The 17,551-nt window shown below is 43.0% G+C and overlaps 1 protein-coding gene across 4 annotated transcripts in view; it reads left to right on the top strand.

Moving 5' to 3' along the window:
• Positions 1 to 6,778: 6,778 nt before the first annotated feature.
• ADIPOR2 (adiponectin receptor 2) overlaps positions 6,779 to 17,551 on the top strand; it is a 46,935-nt gene continuing 36,162 nt past the window's right edge. For 3 of the 4 annotated variants that reach the window (XM_074826132.1, XM_074826133.1, XM_074826129.1), the window contains exon 1: positions 6,779 to 6,921. The gene's annotated coding sequence lies outside the window, so the exon portion shown is untranslated. Of the gene's footprint in view, positions 6,922 to 12,814; positions 12,834 to 17,551 lie in introns of those variants that run through there. The other variant, XM_074826131.1, reaches the window with a different exon arrangement.

The raw sequence follows: 17,551 nt of genomic DNA, 5'->3' as shown, positions 1-17,551 counted from the left end.
TTTCTTTCCCTCTGTTGATTGTGTATATGTGTGTTTCTGTTTTATTCTTTTGGTGGGGTGTCTTTTATTTTGCTGCTCAGTATTTCAGAGTCCAGGGCCCATGCTCTTCCCCAGCATAAACTAACCACAGATACATAAGCTCACAGAATGTGGGCGTATGTTCACCAATGGAAGTCTTTTCTGTGTTTTTCCTTGGTAATAAAAGAGTATAATAAAATTGTACTAGGGCAGAAGGCATTACCAAAGTCTCCTAATCAGTCTTACCACATTGGGATTTTAGTAGAATCCAATTCATAAAGCAGGGAACAAATGCTGCTCCTAGCACAAGACATTTCCTGTGCCGCAGCATCTGCAGAGTTCATTTGCAGTCAGAATAATCAAGAGAAGCCAGTCCCCAAAATACAAGGGTTTGGTAATATACATCCCCTTTGTTACTGACATTCCCAGGGTGTTGTTTGGGGTTTTTTTACTGTAAATTTTAAAATGTGCAAAATATGCCAATAAGCAAAGAGCCAGTCATGAAGATTATTATTTTTATATTAAACCTCTGTTTCTTATAAAGCATTGCAGCTCTACAGATTCCACCATTTCAACCACCGGAGAAGAATTTATATGTACCTTTCATACTTCAAATATTTGAGGACTCCAGAAAAGCACAAGCAAGAAAAATTATGTTTAATAATTAGGAGCTGTTGTTTTTTTAAACCAGTGTGTCCAGTTTTTATTTTATTTTTTTTAATCCAACAGGCAATATATTTGCTGGCATCCCAGAATGCAGTTTCTTGGAATATAAACAGTGGCCTAGATTTATTTTATTATGTAAAATCCAAAGCCAGTGGTATTGTAATTCAAAGTAACGGAAATAGTTTTCCATGCATGGAAAAAATGTGAGTGCAGTGGCCTGATCCAACTCCCATTAAACTTCAGTGGGAGCTGGACTGAGCCCAAGATCGGATCAAATGTGTGAGCTATTCACTCCTGGGATACTATACGTTTCTAGCCCAGTAATAAAACTTACTCTACCTTGGATACATCTAAAAAAGACCTTTCCTCCCACCACCCTCACCTCATGTTCTTGTCCATCCTTATTGCGTCAGTACTTAAACGTGTCAACTATTTGTATATGACACCCTCAGGCATTGTTAATATGTCTAATAATTCAAAATGATTTCATTTGGCCTTTCCAATAAAGACCACACATTTAAAGGAGTCGCAACTCTCCTTGCAGTTTGGCACCACAATCAATTTTGTGGGTGTAAACAACTTTGGGAGCAGAAAAGTTGGCATTGTTAGGGCTACTATTCATCTGTCTGTCCCTGGATATGTCCTTATTTTTCCACCTAATGTGTTGTCTGGATGGAAAAAAGATGATTTTTGGCCTTTTGTCCCAGCACTCGACCTCTGGCAGCGTGGTTGGAGCCAGTGGTTCCTATTGGACTGGGACCATACAGCGATAGGAGGGAAGTGACCATTGGATTTCTTTCCCTTCTCCCCTGCCCTTTTTTACAAGACCTGGGTTTCAGTCTTGTATCAAAAAATTTGATCCTGCTGAACTCTAGCTTAAAACTTAATTTCTATGGCACCCACACATAAAAGAACCTCGTTAGGGTGGTAGTAAGTATAAGAGCACAGTCAGTTTGGTTTGATGCAAAGCCAAAGAAAGTCAAACAGAAAGCTGTAGCAGAACTGCTTCTTTACCATGAAAGTTAAAAAATGGTGGATTTTAGGTTGTGCCTTGTTAGATGCACAAAGTGGTAGAGGGATGTGGGGGTGGGGAGCTAAGCTTGATTCTGAGCTCTGCCATTATCTGCTATGTAATCTTCAATGTTGCTTAATTTCTTTGCATTTTAGCCTCCAGCCTCCTCCTGTATAAAATGAGGAGCAGAATACCTGCTTTATCTGTAAAGCTCTTTGAGAAATATGGCTGGAAAAAACGTAACTGAAGGCCTACCCTCTACGCTCATTAACTTTGGCAGGCAGACAGCTGTATCCCCATTGTGTGGGGACACGCTCAATTCAGGACAAAGAGGCTCAGCGGCACCTTGGAGGGTCAGATGCTTGGAGGTCGTTGCTGGGGGCGCTCAGCAGGAGCCTCGAAGTGTCTGTTGCAGTGAAGCCCTACTCCAGCACAACACTGGAGGGAAGACTGCTCTGCAAAAGAGGGGTGAACTCGGGGCTTGTTTATTTATGGGTATTGAATATCTTGTAGCAAGAGTAAGGCTTAGGGAAGTTAGCCTGGTTTCTGAATCAAATACCTGCCTGCTCAAATTCTGTTTGCACTTCATATGGATAAGATATTCACACAATACACTATTATATAGTGTGTGCTGGTAACCGGCTGCCACATTCCAACCCTGAAGTCATTGCACCTCAAGGCTGATAGAAATGACCACCCGTAAGTCATGTAAAACTAAAATATTTTGGAGTTAAAGGCACTATGCAAATATACGGTTATTGCAAGTCAGTGAACATCAACTCCTAAACGGAGCAGAACAGGATGCAAATCTGTCATCATTTTCCAACTGGCTAGTAATACATAAGTTAATAATGTGAGTGAATGAGGCCTTAGTATGTTCTGCTGCAAGGTAAGCTAAGCAATAGCAGATCCCAGAACAAACAGAAACTTTCATTTTATATCAATTATGGTGAAGAGATAGTAGCAGGGTTGTGAGAAGATTTAAATCCACCTTTTAACACTACTGGACTCTAGGCCATTTGCATTGTTTGAAGGCTCCCATTCTTTGTCCCCAAAACCTCTGTGCCTACCCAGAGTTCAAGGTAATGGAGAGACTGCTGCCTTTTGCAATTCAGGAAACAGCCAAGCTGAACCCAGACACGCAGCCTGAGTGTAAGTTACACTTTCTATATGGACCCAAGTTTTGTAGCTCTGACAAAGCACAAATGATGCAGATCTTGTTCAGTCATATAAAATCAAATAGGCAAGGGTCTCACTCTGCTTACTTGACCATTTCCAAAGAGAAGCCTAGTAGGTTTAAATTATGCTGTGGGAGCAATTCCTAATCACCTGTGGCTGCAGAAATATAGACAGTATTTTCATCAGCTGATGCAGACACAGAACATTCCAAGGAGACCTTGGGAAATACCTTCCAGTGACCAAAGGTTCTCAAGTGTCTGTCACAAGGTTTTCCACAACCAGCTGCTTATATGGTCATTCACTTTCATTAAACTTTTGTTTAACTACATTTCAGGTTAAACAGTTTCTAGAAGATATGAAATCAGGTTCACTGAAGGGCAGGCTCTGAAGGAACTGTCATGCTCACAGAGAGTGAGTAGATGTGAACATAAGATTGGATCCTCCTCAAATGTAGACTCTCTCTGTGTCTAATTCATGGGACCCAGAGATGTGTCTCATCTCGTTGGTCCAGATGTGTATCCTGGCCATGTCCTGACTCCCTGCCTTTGGGACTGGGCTACATTGTGACCATACCAAGTCTGAAGTCTAAATATAACCAGCCTCAAAGATAAGCAAAACAGATTTCCATGGCCAACAGGACACATACCAGAAAGGACAAGAATCATGAACAACCATTGCAAATAACAATAATAAAACCCACAGTATAATACAATGATCACAGCATGTTCATGCTTCCCATCCATCAGTCTTCTCCTGCAGGGCCTGAAGCTGTTACTATACCCTCTTGTTTCTTAGCTCTAAATGACAGTTGAAATCTTTTGTTCTTACATTAGGATTCAGAAAGGCATAACCTACTCATAACATTTCCTCAAAGAGAGAAAAGGGGAGAAAACAGTGAGGTCGGGAGTTCTCCCTGTGAGCAGGGATAGAATGCAGCAGCCATAAAATGGGTATTGCCCTGTGACACTCAAGTTAGACACCTGCCCTAAGTGTCACAGTTACCTCTCCACTCTGCCCACCCAAGGCAAGCTGGCTCTGATGGCCCTGTGCTACTGGCAACAGTCCTGGCTGTTTGGAACATGGCTGCTGCAGCAAGCACCAGCCTTCGGCAGCGTGACAGAGTGCGTGGTGAGGGTCAGGCCCTCGGTGATTTGGGACGGGGAGAAGACCCTGATATGGAAGGAAATGAGAAGAGAATGAGCAGGCACTGCTTTACTGGGAGGCAGGGAGATTATAATACCTCCCCCAGGCCCTTTCTCCATTAGCGCTGCCCCATGGTGCAGTCACATGGTGGCAGCTATCCTGGGGAATTCAGAAGGGAGCCGCTTAACTATGTTTGCCAGTAGAGATGAAGCTGTTTAAAGGCTTGCAGCAATAAGGCATATCCTGAAAAAAAAAAAAAAAGAAAAAAAGTCCAGGCACTTCCTTACCCTGGGGCAGTTTTATTCTGAATCATAATTTGTCTTTTGGCTCTTCCTAGAGTGCCATATAGCTGTGTCAGTCCTTCGCATGACTGCAAGAGCATCGTGATCATGCAGGATGGGCAGGATGAGGCACTGCCATGCAAGGACACATTACAACCCTGGTTTCAGAGGGGGAAAAAAAATCCGTGGGGTAGACCCAGTGCCACTTAATGACTGTCACAGTCACTGTGCTGGAGCTAATTGTAGCCCTGCCTCATTCAGAGCCCCAAGGAGCTGCAGAAGTGCTTAGCCATGACCTTTCTTGGGCAGAGAAAACATCTAGACCATATTTATAGAGTGGCCGCCCTCTGCAATTCACTGTGATGATTCTGGCCAGTCTGTTTCATTTACCCCAGGCAAATCCGTTCTCTCTTGCTTGGGAACAACAATGGAGTTAACTAATGACCTGCCAACTTTCACAAAGCACAGGGCTATGTATGTAGGACAAAAACTGTCAGAGATGGAATTAAGGCAATGGATATTTTATAGTAATGCTATGATTTCTAGGAATTATAAATGCCCAGGAAGTACATAACCCAGTTTTTTAAAACGCGTCTTTCTGAACTAATACTTTGCCCTTATGGCAGAGCTCAGCTTTCCTTTTTGATTTCCAGGCTCTCAAACCAGAATAAACCCCCCTAATTCCTTTTATTTAATGAAACAGTATTCCTATCTCAGTTTCCCTCTTAACTGGCTGTGTACATGTTAAGTTATGGTCACAGGAAATGACAGACAAAAATGACACGCAGTTTTTGTATGTATTTTTCATCAGTGGAGCTCAAAATATTTTAAAATCATTAGCGCCATTTTACAGATGAAATACTGAAAGACAGGGCAGGAAATACTTCATCTGACAGGCACAGGGTAGAGCTGGAGCAGATGTGCAGCTGCTACTCTCTATGCTGCTGCCCAACGGCTGTCAAAATACATTTTGATTGATGAAACTGTAAATACGTGTAATAGTGCAACTGTGATGTTCAGTAACTGCCTTGCTCCCATCACAATAATAAAAGATTTTAATGAATGTGTGAGATTGGACATATTTTAAAGGAGACAATAGGGAATCATAGTTTTATAAGCAGAGTTTTAAGGAATGGGCAGTACGTATTTAATAAAGGGATCAAAAAGTTTCAAATATTAATTTATAGGGATTATTTTGCTTCTGTTAACTACCTTGTTCACAGTCACCAGTTTGAGCTAAAATTCCTGGATGTGGGTACAAGCATATTGATGGGAGTGTGGCTCAGCAAAGCACTAAAGTGGGTAGAGCCACTCAAATTACAGACAGACAGGTCCTCCCTGATCATCCAATTGTTCTCCTTGGCAATTAAGATAATACTAACAGGATAGTGTTCTATTAGTGTTTTGACTAGCCTCACTGTACAACAGTGTAGGCTTCCACCATTTTCCCCAAGGATATGATTTCAGAAGCTGAGATCTCCATGTCACATACATTCTCCTGATGTTTGGACTACACTTCCCATTACTTAACAAAGGATTTTCTTGTTCTCTTTGGTGTTCCCTCTCCGTGCCTCTACATCAGACATCGATGTTCAGGCCTTGTCACAAGCGCCAGGCCTCCCAGATGCCTCCAGCAGCACCAGGCCCGGTAACGCTGTCTGATATTTCATCTTTGGGGTGTTGCACCGGCTGCAGCCTCCCCACCCCGCTCTGTGTCCCGCGGCACACAGCTCAGTCCCATGAGGTCCCGTGAGGCCTCTTCCCCCCCTCAGCAGGGCCTGTGGCAGCTGCCGTGGCCCCCGTGGACGCTTCGCACCTCTCCGCCCTTGGGAGTTTCGCAGCCCGGATGGCTCCGTGCTGTCACCACGCGTGGCCCCTCTCGGGCCTCTTTCCGTCCCGCCTCGCGGGAAGGGCTGCGCGGCCCGGGGTTTCCTGTGACACCGCTTCCCGTGGGAGGGTGATGCTCTGCCGCCTGCTCAGGGCCCGGAAGAAGCGGTGTCACGGGAGAACACCCCGCCACCCTCGGAGCCCGTCGCTGGGGGCAGGAGGCACCCCAGCCCCCACCCTTCCCCAGGAGGCAGGACAGATGCCCCGAGGGGCCCGGCCCTTCCTGAGGGGCCGCCGGCCTCCTCCGCCCACCACGGCCCCCGCCACGGCCGCCACCCCGCACAGGCTCTGGCCCGCGCCGGTGGCGAACAAAAGCCCGCGCAAACGCCACTCGCCGCCCTCAGCCAACCGGGGCCGGCTCCTGCAGGCGGGCGCGGCGGGGGGGCGCACCGCTCCTCTCCCCAGCCTGCGCGGCCCGCGGCGGGCGGCCGCCCCGTGCGCCTGCGCGGCCCGGCCCGGCCCGGCGGCGGCCCCTGCCTGACTACATCCCCCGAGATGGCGCCGGGCTCTGCCCGCGTTTCCTTCCGGCGCGCTGTGCGCAGGCGCGGCGGGGTGTCCCGCATTGGCGGCGGCGGCCTCGTGCGATGATGACGCTCTAGGGCAAGGAGGAGGCGACGGGGCCGGGGAGGCGGCGGCGGCGGCGGCGGCAGCGGCAGCGGTTGCCGCAGGAGGGGGGCGGCGCGGGGCGGCGGGCAGCACCTCGCGGGCGCCGGGGCGGGCGCCGGCCGTTGCCAGGTGAGCGCCCGCCGGGCCCGCGTGCCCCTCTCCTCACCGGAGGGGCTGCGCGGCCTGGCCGCCGCCCCGCGGGGCTCGGGGGTCCCGGGGCCGGGCGTCCGCCCGCTCGCTCGGCGGGGCGGCTGGGGGGAGCCCCCGGCGGCAGGGGGACGCCTCCTCTCCCGCCGCTCCCCGCGGGTGGCGGTGGGGTGGGTGTCGGGGCCGCGGCTGCCCCCGGCGCGGGTGGGTGGTCGGGGTGTTGGGGGGAAGGCCGGCGATGGGCGCTGCCCTCGGCCCGGGCCGGGCTGTGTCGGCGCGGCGGGGAGAGGGCCCTGCGGGCGGTTGGCCGGGGGCAGAACTGAGCCGGGCTTGTGGTCAGGGTGTTTGCTTGGGGGCACGAAGGAGCACTTGAAAATGCTGGGCTGGAGGAGGCTTTAGGCCAGCGAAGCACTCACTCTTAAGTGGGTCAAGAGCGCTGTAAGTGGGTCTTGTTTGTAGCCTTCTGTACACTTGTTGCTTGTCAGGACAGGGAAATCTGCTGCTGCTCCCAAAATCTCTTTAGAGAGACGATAAGAATAACATCTCTGCTTGCACGATATGGGAATCTTGCCTTGCCTGCAGAGCACTCTGTGTGTTTATGTGTATGCATCTATAAACACTGGAGTTATCAACAGTGGATAATGTAAATATTCGACACTAGTGTCACCACAATTTGGGTATTCCCAAGTGACAGTTAAATAAACTTTTTAAAAGTTTTTTTTTTTTTCCTGAGAGAATCAGTTATTCATCTCTTGTTTGCTTAAGATGAGCAACAAAGACACTGAAACATATGGTAATCGACTAGAAGACAAAGAAGATATGACAGCTGTTGTTCGTACTGAGCTTTTCAGGCAGTACTGGGTGGGTTTTTTGTGTCTGTCGTAGCCTTACAAATCAGTTGATTTAGTGGCTTTAGTAGATGTGCGTGTTGGCATTTGTTTAAGAAAACCATTAATATTACAACTTTTTTGACAAACAGGCTCTCACCGTGTATGTAACCTATTGCACCTGTCACATAGCAGAAAAGCTTTTAGATATTACTCCTTATTTAAAGACACTTTTTGTGCTTAGTGCAGCATTGAAGTTCTTCAGGCAGTTGAATGGTCTTGTCTATCGTAGCTGTGTTGTGTATTTTTAAAATGGACCGTGTTTTATAAAATTGGCGTGGTCCTGTGGGCAAACCCTTCTGGGCCTAATCTGGTTTTCAGGTGCTGAAGTCTTAATGTGTAATTTAAACTCTTTGTTTTCGCTCCCTTGCTATGGTCAGTCTCACAGAGTATTAAATTCCTGGTTCAGTCCCAGCTGTGGTCTTCACAGATCTGTTCTGGAAGTCATTGAAGAGCTGTGTACTGCACAGTCCTTTCTGTATTGTTGTAAAAATTCTCAGCTTTCAGAGGCCTTTTTGTAGTATTGCAGTAGCGAGGTGTTTGCTTTCTACAGAACCTTAATGAGGCTACTCCAAATTTGGTGGTAGCTGCTCTGACAGAGGAAAATACGTTTATGATCAACAGAAGTAGATGTTGTGTTATGGAATTATGGGTGCAGCGCAGTCATAACACACAGCCTGTTTTCCTTGTTATCTTTAGCTATGAGCTAATATTGTTTATACAAGAAAGGAAGTGGTTGTGTTTTGGGTTTGTTTTGCCTTTTCCTGTAGGGGTACTGGCCAGTTCCAGTTATGAAGATTTTATACTTGTGGCTCTTACATTATAGGGGTAACTCATTATGTGTAAACTTCATCTGTACTGTGACGCTTTCCTATATGAAGACTGTGAGTGTGTTAGGCAACTTGAAAGAAGTTCATTGTTGTGTTGGAAGTGTGAGATTAGTTGATAAAATATGGAAATGACTCCCTTGTCTGAGCTGACAACTAAATATGGTTAAATAAGCCTGTGGATAAGGTGGTTGGCAGCTTCATGGTGAAAACCATGGAGAATGGTTGCTAATGTGGAGAACTGAATCAGAATTATGATGGAGGAGTTAAAAGCTACATCCCAACTCAGTCCGGGTTTTCAAAAGGATGCTTTCTCAGTATAAATCAGATACGAAAAAATAATCTAGTGTGAAGGACAAGAGTATATTTTTGGTGTACTACTTAAGCAAAACCTTTCATGGTGAAAATTCCTTCAACAGATTCTTATCTGTTATATGTATGCTCTCAAACATAAATATAAAATGTGATGAGTATTGGAGCTTAAATTGCATCAGGACTTCAAGACAGCCAGACACAAAGAAAGGGCTCTCCCTTACCGCCCCCCACCCCCCCGCCCCATTCTGCACCGATAGAGTTGTATCAGTGCTGTTGAACTGGTGGCATTACTACTAGTTTGCTCAAATGACTAGTGAGCGGTGGTTCTGGCAATGTGGGCGAGATTCAGACTTGAAGCCTGACTCCTGGATACAGGATAAAAAGGCTGGAGTTTGAAAAGCCTCTGCTTGCTCTAGGCAAGAATTCCTGTTGATTTGTCATAAAGGAAAGTTAATGGAAATTGGCAGGCCATGTAATGCCAGTGATTTCAATGCCTGGATCTCTGCTTATGATCTTAGATCTTCAGTTGCATGTTCAAGGAGCTGTGCCAAGCATTCATGTACAGAAGATACTCAATATTAGGTGCTAAAAATTTTGCAAGTTTTACAGGTTTCTGGTTGTATAACTGTATTGTCCAAGACTTTGCAAAGAGACAAGGCTCACGTTTTGTCAGTGGAGATGCTGTCTGTACATGAGGAAGATCTTGATAAGGAAACTTCAGGAGGTTGTTGGATTATTATGCCATCAGCAATTCAAATGCTTAAATAGAAGTAGTTCTGAAATGGAAATAGCAGTTTTGAGTATTTATGATTTGAAAGTGTCTGTGTCTGAGTCATTCAGTGAATTTTCTGGCAGACGGTGTTGGTAGATTTGAAAAGACGTTACACAAGATAATGGTAGTGATTATGAAAAAGTATTTGGGACAGTGTTTAAGGGGAAAACTATTACTTTAAACTGTATCGTTCCCTGATAAAACTTGTTTTAAATGCCTTATCCTTTCTACGAGACATTGTTTTACAGCTGGTTTTACTTAACATGACCAGCTCCTTCTGCTTTTTAAAGCAATATGTTTGTCAAGACAAGTTCAATAAAGAAAATTAAGAATATAGAGACAAACAAGGTATTAGTCCTGCTTCCTCAGAAAACAGACTTCTGAAAACATTTTTAACTTTCACTTGTTTATTTGAATATGCTTCTACTACCAGAACATTTTACCTTTGAAGTAGGATGCTGTGTATCAGTATATAAACTAAAGAAGCAGGAGGTGAGTTGTTTCCACATAGTTCCTGTTGCAGTGCTTTGAAAAGAATGACCTTCTGTGTGGCAGAGTGAGAGATTCAGGCTTTTATCATCAGGTAACTGTAAAACTGAGCTGGAGTTTAACTTGCCCAGTGATTACATACGTTTTCTGGAAAGTTTGTCAGTTTGTCTTAATGGTTGACATTAAAAAAAAATCTTTATCTTGGTCCGGTTTGAAGATGAACGTCAAGGTTTCCATTCAGGACACAGTGACAATCTTTTTGTATACAGGAAACTGCTCACCACATTGTGATGTGGCAGCTGGTGTGGTGATAAGCAGACAGCCTCTCTCAGGAAAGGAGGTGCCACAGCTTGTACTGCTGCTGCTTGATTTGAGAAGTAGCAAAGAACTAGTGAGAACTAGCAAAGTAGCGAGGAGGTGTTGGCAAAATTAAGGTGCTCAGAATTTTGAAGAGGAAATCTGTGTTTAATACCAATTTGCCCTCTGATTTAACACGATTTTCAATTATAACTTCTTCAGAATTTTCAGAACCACATGGAAATATCTCTGTCCCTTACTGTATTTTGTTAAGTGGCATCTGTTTGAGTTATGATATAGCCAGGCTAGGAAGAAAATTACTGTCTAGGTTTGGGGTTTTTTTATGTATAGTTTAATTGTCTCTTGAGCCAATGAAATATGTTGTAGGGATGATGGGTACAAAATAAAATTAGATGGCAGTTGTATTTGTTGTTGCATGTAGCCATGATTACTCTTGTATTCTAGAGTTACAGATCTCTGCTGCTATGTGAGTGGAGGAGAGTGTCTCTTTCTCTGGCCTTGCAGTATTTGTTGGCCTTCTGTGAACTGTGTGTGTGTGAGCGAATGTTTTGGGACTTCTCAGGGCTGCCTTCTGGTTAAATTGCATGCAGAAAGGTGCCTTCAAATGTATAGGTAGACATAAGGTTCACAGGACATGGAATTGTCAGTGTAGAAAAATTTGCAGCATGGTTCAGATGGATTTCAGTAGCTGTGAAAATGCAATGGAGTCTGCTGGGATGTGCCAGCTGCTGCAGCTCTCTGTGAACAGCACTAATTAAGCCCTTGTGAGGACAGAAAATAGGCACTATTTACAGGAAGAAAGTGTTGGAATAGGCAGAGCTATAATAATTGGCTCTAAGGTACCTTTAGACAGCAGTAAGCCAGAGTAGACAATTTACTTGCAGAATGGGTGGAAAGTCAAGTCTGAATACTTGAAATGGGTATTGCGGTGTTCTGCCAGCAGATCTAAGCACATAGCAAACTTCTGTGAGACCTGCTGCAGGAAAGGCTACCTCCTTATTTTTCCCTGTCCTGTTCTCTTCTTTCTGGCAGTATTTTATCTCAAAATACTTAGCATTCATGTTTCTTCATCTAATGCTGAGAACTAAACTTATACTAGATATAGATGTCATACAATGTTGCCTGCATTTGAATAGGTCATGTAAAAGTCTAGTTGTCTTTGCCAGCTGTCGTTGCCAATGTGAATTGTCATTTTTCTGAATGTAGCTATGATCACTGCATATATTCAAAGGTAAGGTGTGGCTAGGCTGACTTACCATGAGTACACTAAAGCCATTTTTCATATCTGTTTATCCAGATTTCCTCCTTCTCTCCTTAACTAAATTAAATGCTCTTTTCCCCAACCTCTTTGGTTCCATCTGCTTAGAGGATTGCAGAGACTGTCATTCCTTGTTTGAAGCCGAGGTCAATTGTACTGCTCTGTTTAGGTCTAGAGGATGACAATTTATTTGCTACAGATTTCGTTAGGAGATCACTGGGTGTGTTCAGCAGTTCTACAGCTTTTAGATAAGGGTCATTTTGTTGGTAGGAACCTTTAGTGGGCTTTTCTCTGTTTTAGTGACAGCACTCTGGTGAGATTCCTGTTTTTAGCTCCTTACTAACATGGATGTGTGTGTCGCTTGACTAGTATGGTTTTCTCAAAATGTTGTCATAAGTGTGTCTTAGTAAATTGGATATTTATGGATATTTGAATAAACAGGCAGTTTTTCTGGAGGGAACATGCCACAGACCTTCATGCTGTATGAAACCTTTTCTTCACGTAATTCTGCAGACATTGTTAAAGGCTCTTATTTGTGCTCTTTTGATTTCTTGTGCAAACTACTTGATGGGTGATACTAGCTTTTAGGACCTGCTACCATGATAAGGACATCAAGTCCACAACATACATTGTTTCTGAGTTGTTTGTAAAATGCAGAACTTCTGATGAAAATGGAGTATTTGAATTGAGGCAGTAAAAGCTGCCCTCTGAGAGCAGATACCACCTCTGGTTTCCTAGATTTAATCTGAATGGTAAAATTCCTTTAGCTAGTGGTAAAATTCCTTTAGCTAATCTTTAACTCCTGCTTGTACTAGAAATACTTAAATCTGTCTCCCAGTCTGCAGTGGGAGCTGTTCTAAAAAGCCGTGCAGTACCAAGATAAGTATAGCTGAGACTGGCTATACTCTCAGTCCTGAGAATATTGGCAAGCTTTTACCTGCAGGAAAAGGGATTTTAGCATTTGTAACAAGGAGTTGAGATGAAGAGCCATGAACATGCATTTCAGCTTTTCTGGGCTGTCAGTTTAGGTATGCTTTTCTTATGAAGATTACTGCACTGCATTTCCTAGTGCGCTGCTCCTCAGATTTAGTGGTTGCCATTCTGTGGTGTAAACTGAAGGATGTAATTTTTCTGTTTTCCTTCCTAATGCCTTAACTTATGTCCTGATCTCCATGACTGGTGGAATTTGTGGGCATGTATTACTTAGAGAAATGCTATTGCTGTGGAGGTAAGTTAGTGGTGGTGGAATCTGGTACTTTCTGACCATTATAGGATGATACAACCCATTTGCTTGTGAAGAACACCGTTCAAATTGCATTCATTTAAGCAATTATTTGCGTGTCTGTCTTCCCTAGAACAGCAACCTTGTGAGGCTGATAATGCCAGTGTTCTGCTGTTCTCAGCCTTTTAGGCAAATAGTTTCTTGTTTTAGTAGAACATGACTGTAGAAATAAAAGGAAGACCCTATTCATAATTCTTACTAAAGTATATATGTGACAAAGTGCCAGCTATTGGCTTTCTGCCTGCTGTACCTTCAGTGGGGAACAAAATGGATTATTTTCTGAGGTGGGTGTCCTGAGAATTGAGAAAAGCATAACAAAGTCAACAAAAGCTTTACTTAGTGGTTTTCTGACCTTTATATAGTCCAAGCTAGGGGGAGGATGCTGCAAAAAGGCTTGTGTCCTGATGATCTTAATGTCCATGGTTAAGTGCAACTGCTCTTTGGCTTCCTGCTCTGTGACTTTTTAATAATTTGGCAACCATATGAATTCTGCAGCATTACAAAAACAGTTCAATAATGGATGTATTATAAAAATCCTTTCCTTTTTGTGAGCTTCACTAATGCAGTGAAGGAAGTTGCTAGGTAGCTTAGACTTGATTTGTAAGATATTTCTTAAGGGGCATTTTCAAATACATTTTTGGTTTAGAAGAAGAATACTAAATTTTTCTGATGACCTGGTAATTTTGAATAACTTATTTCACTCTTATGAAGGATATGAAGGAATAGTTTATGTGGTGGTTTTTTTGTTGTCTTTTTAGGTTATCCTCCAGAAACACAGAGTGTAATTTGCCAAAGCCTCCTTTTCTTTTTATTAGGATTTTTCATAGGTGTTCTGGCATTCTTATATCACCCAGGACTGCAGGGAAAGAAGATAAGTTATAAAAAATTAAAACTTTCTGGGTTACAAAAAATCAAATGTTTGATTCAGTAGGAGGTGACTTGTTGCTAAAATAATTGAGAAGATGCATATTGGTTTTAGCTACTGTATCTGCAAAGCTCTTCTAATTTGGCCTTGATCCTATACTCTGGAGTTTAAAGGTAGGCTATTTCCTGTCTTCTGCCATGAAGACACTCAGAATTTCAAGTTAAGCTGGTCCTTAATAGAAAGTGAGAGGGGGTGACCAAGTTTTGCAGCACTTGCATAAACGTTTCTGTCCAAAACATCTAACTAGCGCGTGATGCTGTTGAAAATGCCAGTTACATCAAGTGATTTGGAAGGACTCCAATATATGGGTCAGTGTAGGGAAAGGAAGATGATACACAAGACTGTCGGAGATGATACCAAAAAATCTCAAATACTCAGGTAAGGTCAGAGTTGATGTAACAATACAGCTCTGCATGACTGGGTAAGCTAGGTCGACTTTGGGTTTTGAGCAGCAGTCTTAAAATGCTATTGGAAAAGTGGTACAAGATGTTCTCAGGAGGACACTAGTTTTTCATTCTTCCATGTAAGCCCTTTCCAGCTGACTTTTTCTGTATCAGTTAACCGGTTCAAATACCCCCTTGTTACACATCACAGTGAAGTCATTGTGAAAAACAAAGCATGATTGCAGAACCCATGACTGTTTTCCTCTGAAAACTCATGTCTTGGCTCTGTTTCAATAGTTCATTGTTATGGAAGTGCCCGAGGGCTTATCTGCCTGCAAGACTCACATGAATGTTTTGTGCAGTTTAAGGTCATCCTTGAAAAGGTACAATTCCACATTCCTGTTCTTTTAGCAGTAAGTATGATGTGTCCAGTAGTTCTTGTAGTACCACCTGAAATCTCATTACCTTTTGAGAGGCTTGATCCTATGTAGTGATTAAAACATCCTTAAAACTTGATGCTCCCTTCTTGGAGATTGTGTTCTGAGGTAACAGAATATTTGAACACTTTCTCATTTCAAGCCGAAGGAACTCCTGAATTGGGTGGTAATCTAAGTAATGTCTTTGTAATAAATGAACTGTTTATAAGTGTACTATTTGTTACAACATTCAAAGTCACAGGTAACAGTGGTGGTATTTGGGGTTGACCAAAGCATAGTTGCGTAATTCCTATTGTAGAATGACGTTTAGTCACACTAATGATGGAGTAATTGAGAATTACTGGCACTTAAAATTAATTACTAGGCAGACATAAAAAGGAAAGGTGTAGAATGTATGCATTACTGCTGCTTGTATTGGAGACTGCTTCTTCAGGGGATGTAACAGGTAACACACCTGTATCAGCATATTGTGCTGTTGGTGATCCAGTTGCTAAGCAAACATGAAGGATGTGTATGCTAAAACTGCTTCTCTTCAGTGATTGTCCAACTACCTTTATTTGTCTTTGAACTTTTGATTGTGCTGAAAATCTTGGATCATCTGGTAAGTTGTCTAGAGAATTGGTTATACTAGGAGGCAAGTGGTCTGTTAGTGAAAACCAATTCTGCTTTCTGTTGGAAATACTGGATAACGAAGCTGTACTGGAAGGCTTTAAACTGTTGGCTATAAGACTTTGTATAGAAATACTACCAGCACTTATTGTACATAATGTAATAAGTGTAACGTTTGAGCCAGCTTTTCTGTTTTGTGTACTACTTGCAGTATGGATGAAGTAGGTTGTATAACTTACAAACCTTCCCTCCTCCGCTGGAGTGCAATGAAATGTCAGTTTGAAGCTGGCATGTGAGTGCTGTATGCTTTACAACTCCAGTGACACAAGATCCTAAGATAAACTCAGCCTTCATTTAGTGAAATTTTAAGTCTCTAACAACATGCCATGAAGTGAAGCAGAGAAAATGTAAATGGATTACAGGAAAAGTCTTTTGCATTCCTTGCTGTTTTCATGCTGTAATATTTATGTCGTAGAGGATCTCTCCCAAGCTCTGCTTTCAAACTCCCATGTGGACCAAAAGCAACATTGTATATGGCTTGATAAAAGTCATTTCTGTCCAACTTTGTGACCTGAGGCAGATTAACATGCGGATTAATGTATTTGACAGTAATAAATCAGTTTTAACAAGTACTGAGGCAGAGGTTTGTTTGGCAGAGAGTTTGAAGAAAATATGGTATCTGGAGTTACGTTGGACATTTTATGGAGAATGATGTAGCTGTGATGGTTAAATTTCCATCTTTCCTTGGTTTTGTGCTGATGCCTCTTCATACAATTTAGCTGTAACTATGTGAAGTTTTATTTAAATCAAAGTTGTTATTTTGGTGAGCGACCCTACAAAAATCAAGGGATTCTAATTTAAATGGAATTCATGCATTTTGTCATCCACTGTAGATGTTTAATAGCTGCTGTATAGTACACATACTCTTAAGGATTTTCTTTCTCCCCCCTGCCCCTGCATAAATTTAGTTTTAAGCTAACTTGGAGAAACAGCCTTCATGTTGATTTCACATCCTTCTTGTAGGAATCTTGGACTGTAACCTTCCCAAGCTTGAATACAAATCTCAAGAACCAGTGACAATTTGAGAGAAATTCATCTATGCTTCCTCATAGGTAGCACAGCTATTTGTCAGAGCAGTAACAAATTGTAGATTAGGAATACTGGGTGTTTTTGGGAAGTGTATTTTAGTGGTTAAGATAACTACTGTGTGTTACTCCACAGGGAAGGTGCAAGATCTGTTTATTTCATTGTTGTTCTAAATTGTGTTTCTCAGGACTGAGGCTTACAAGAAATTTGTGTGTTTCTGAAATGAGGTGACAATGTGACAAGCTTGGCTTCCAAATTGGGGTTGATAGTTGAGGTGAATGCTAGGTACATGCATGAGAGTAAAAATGAGTCAGAGACAGGACTTAAACTAGTCTTTCTTTTCCACTGCAGAAGGGAAATTAGCAGTGTGTCAGGTATTTGGTAGGGCTGTTTTTTGGGGCGGGTTTTTTTTTGTGTTTTTTTTCAGGTTTCTGTTGTGTTTGTTTTGGGGTGTTGTTTTGTGGTTGTTTTTATTGTTGTGTTTTGGTGTGTGGTGGGGTTTTTTTTAGTTTTTCCTTAAACCTTTGCTCTTACTGTTCTGACTTTGGCAGTGGAAATCAATGACATCAAATTGCTGTGTGACAGTTTAACACTATTCATGGAAGAAGGTAAAAATTGTAGTCAGTGGTTAACAGATTTTATCTAATGTATGTAAGAATCAAAATTGGGGCATGCTGAGTGTTTTGATTTCCGTGAGTCTCTGGAAGAAGGTGAGTCATTCCATTGAAACTTGGAATTCCAGAATAGCTATAACATAAACCAGGCTGGGTTGAACTAGAAATTCCTCTGACTCTCAGGATCCTACCTTCATTGTGGAGCTCCTGCTTAAGCTTCTGCCTCATGAGACTCTTTGACCACACACTTGTATGTAACTCAAGTAGTCTGTGTGATATCCACCCAGTCTGCCTCCAAGCCATGCTACAGAAACATCTTTACATTCTCATACTCCGCTTGCTCAGTTTTCTCGCTCTTGTGTCCCACCCATGCACAAAGTGACAAGACCTCCTGCCTAAAGTGGAGAGAC

The sequence above is a fragment of the Strix aluco genome, chromosome 5 (assembly GCF_031877795.1).
Source record: "Strix aluco isolate bStrAlu1 chromosome 5, bStrAlu1.hap1, whole genome shotgun sequence".
Classification (NCBI taxonomy): Eukaryota; Metazoa; Chordata; class Aves; order Strigiformes; family Strigidae; genus Strix; species Strix aluco.
This window is presented reverse-complemented; position numbering and strand designations above follow the sequence as displayed.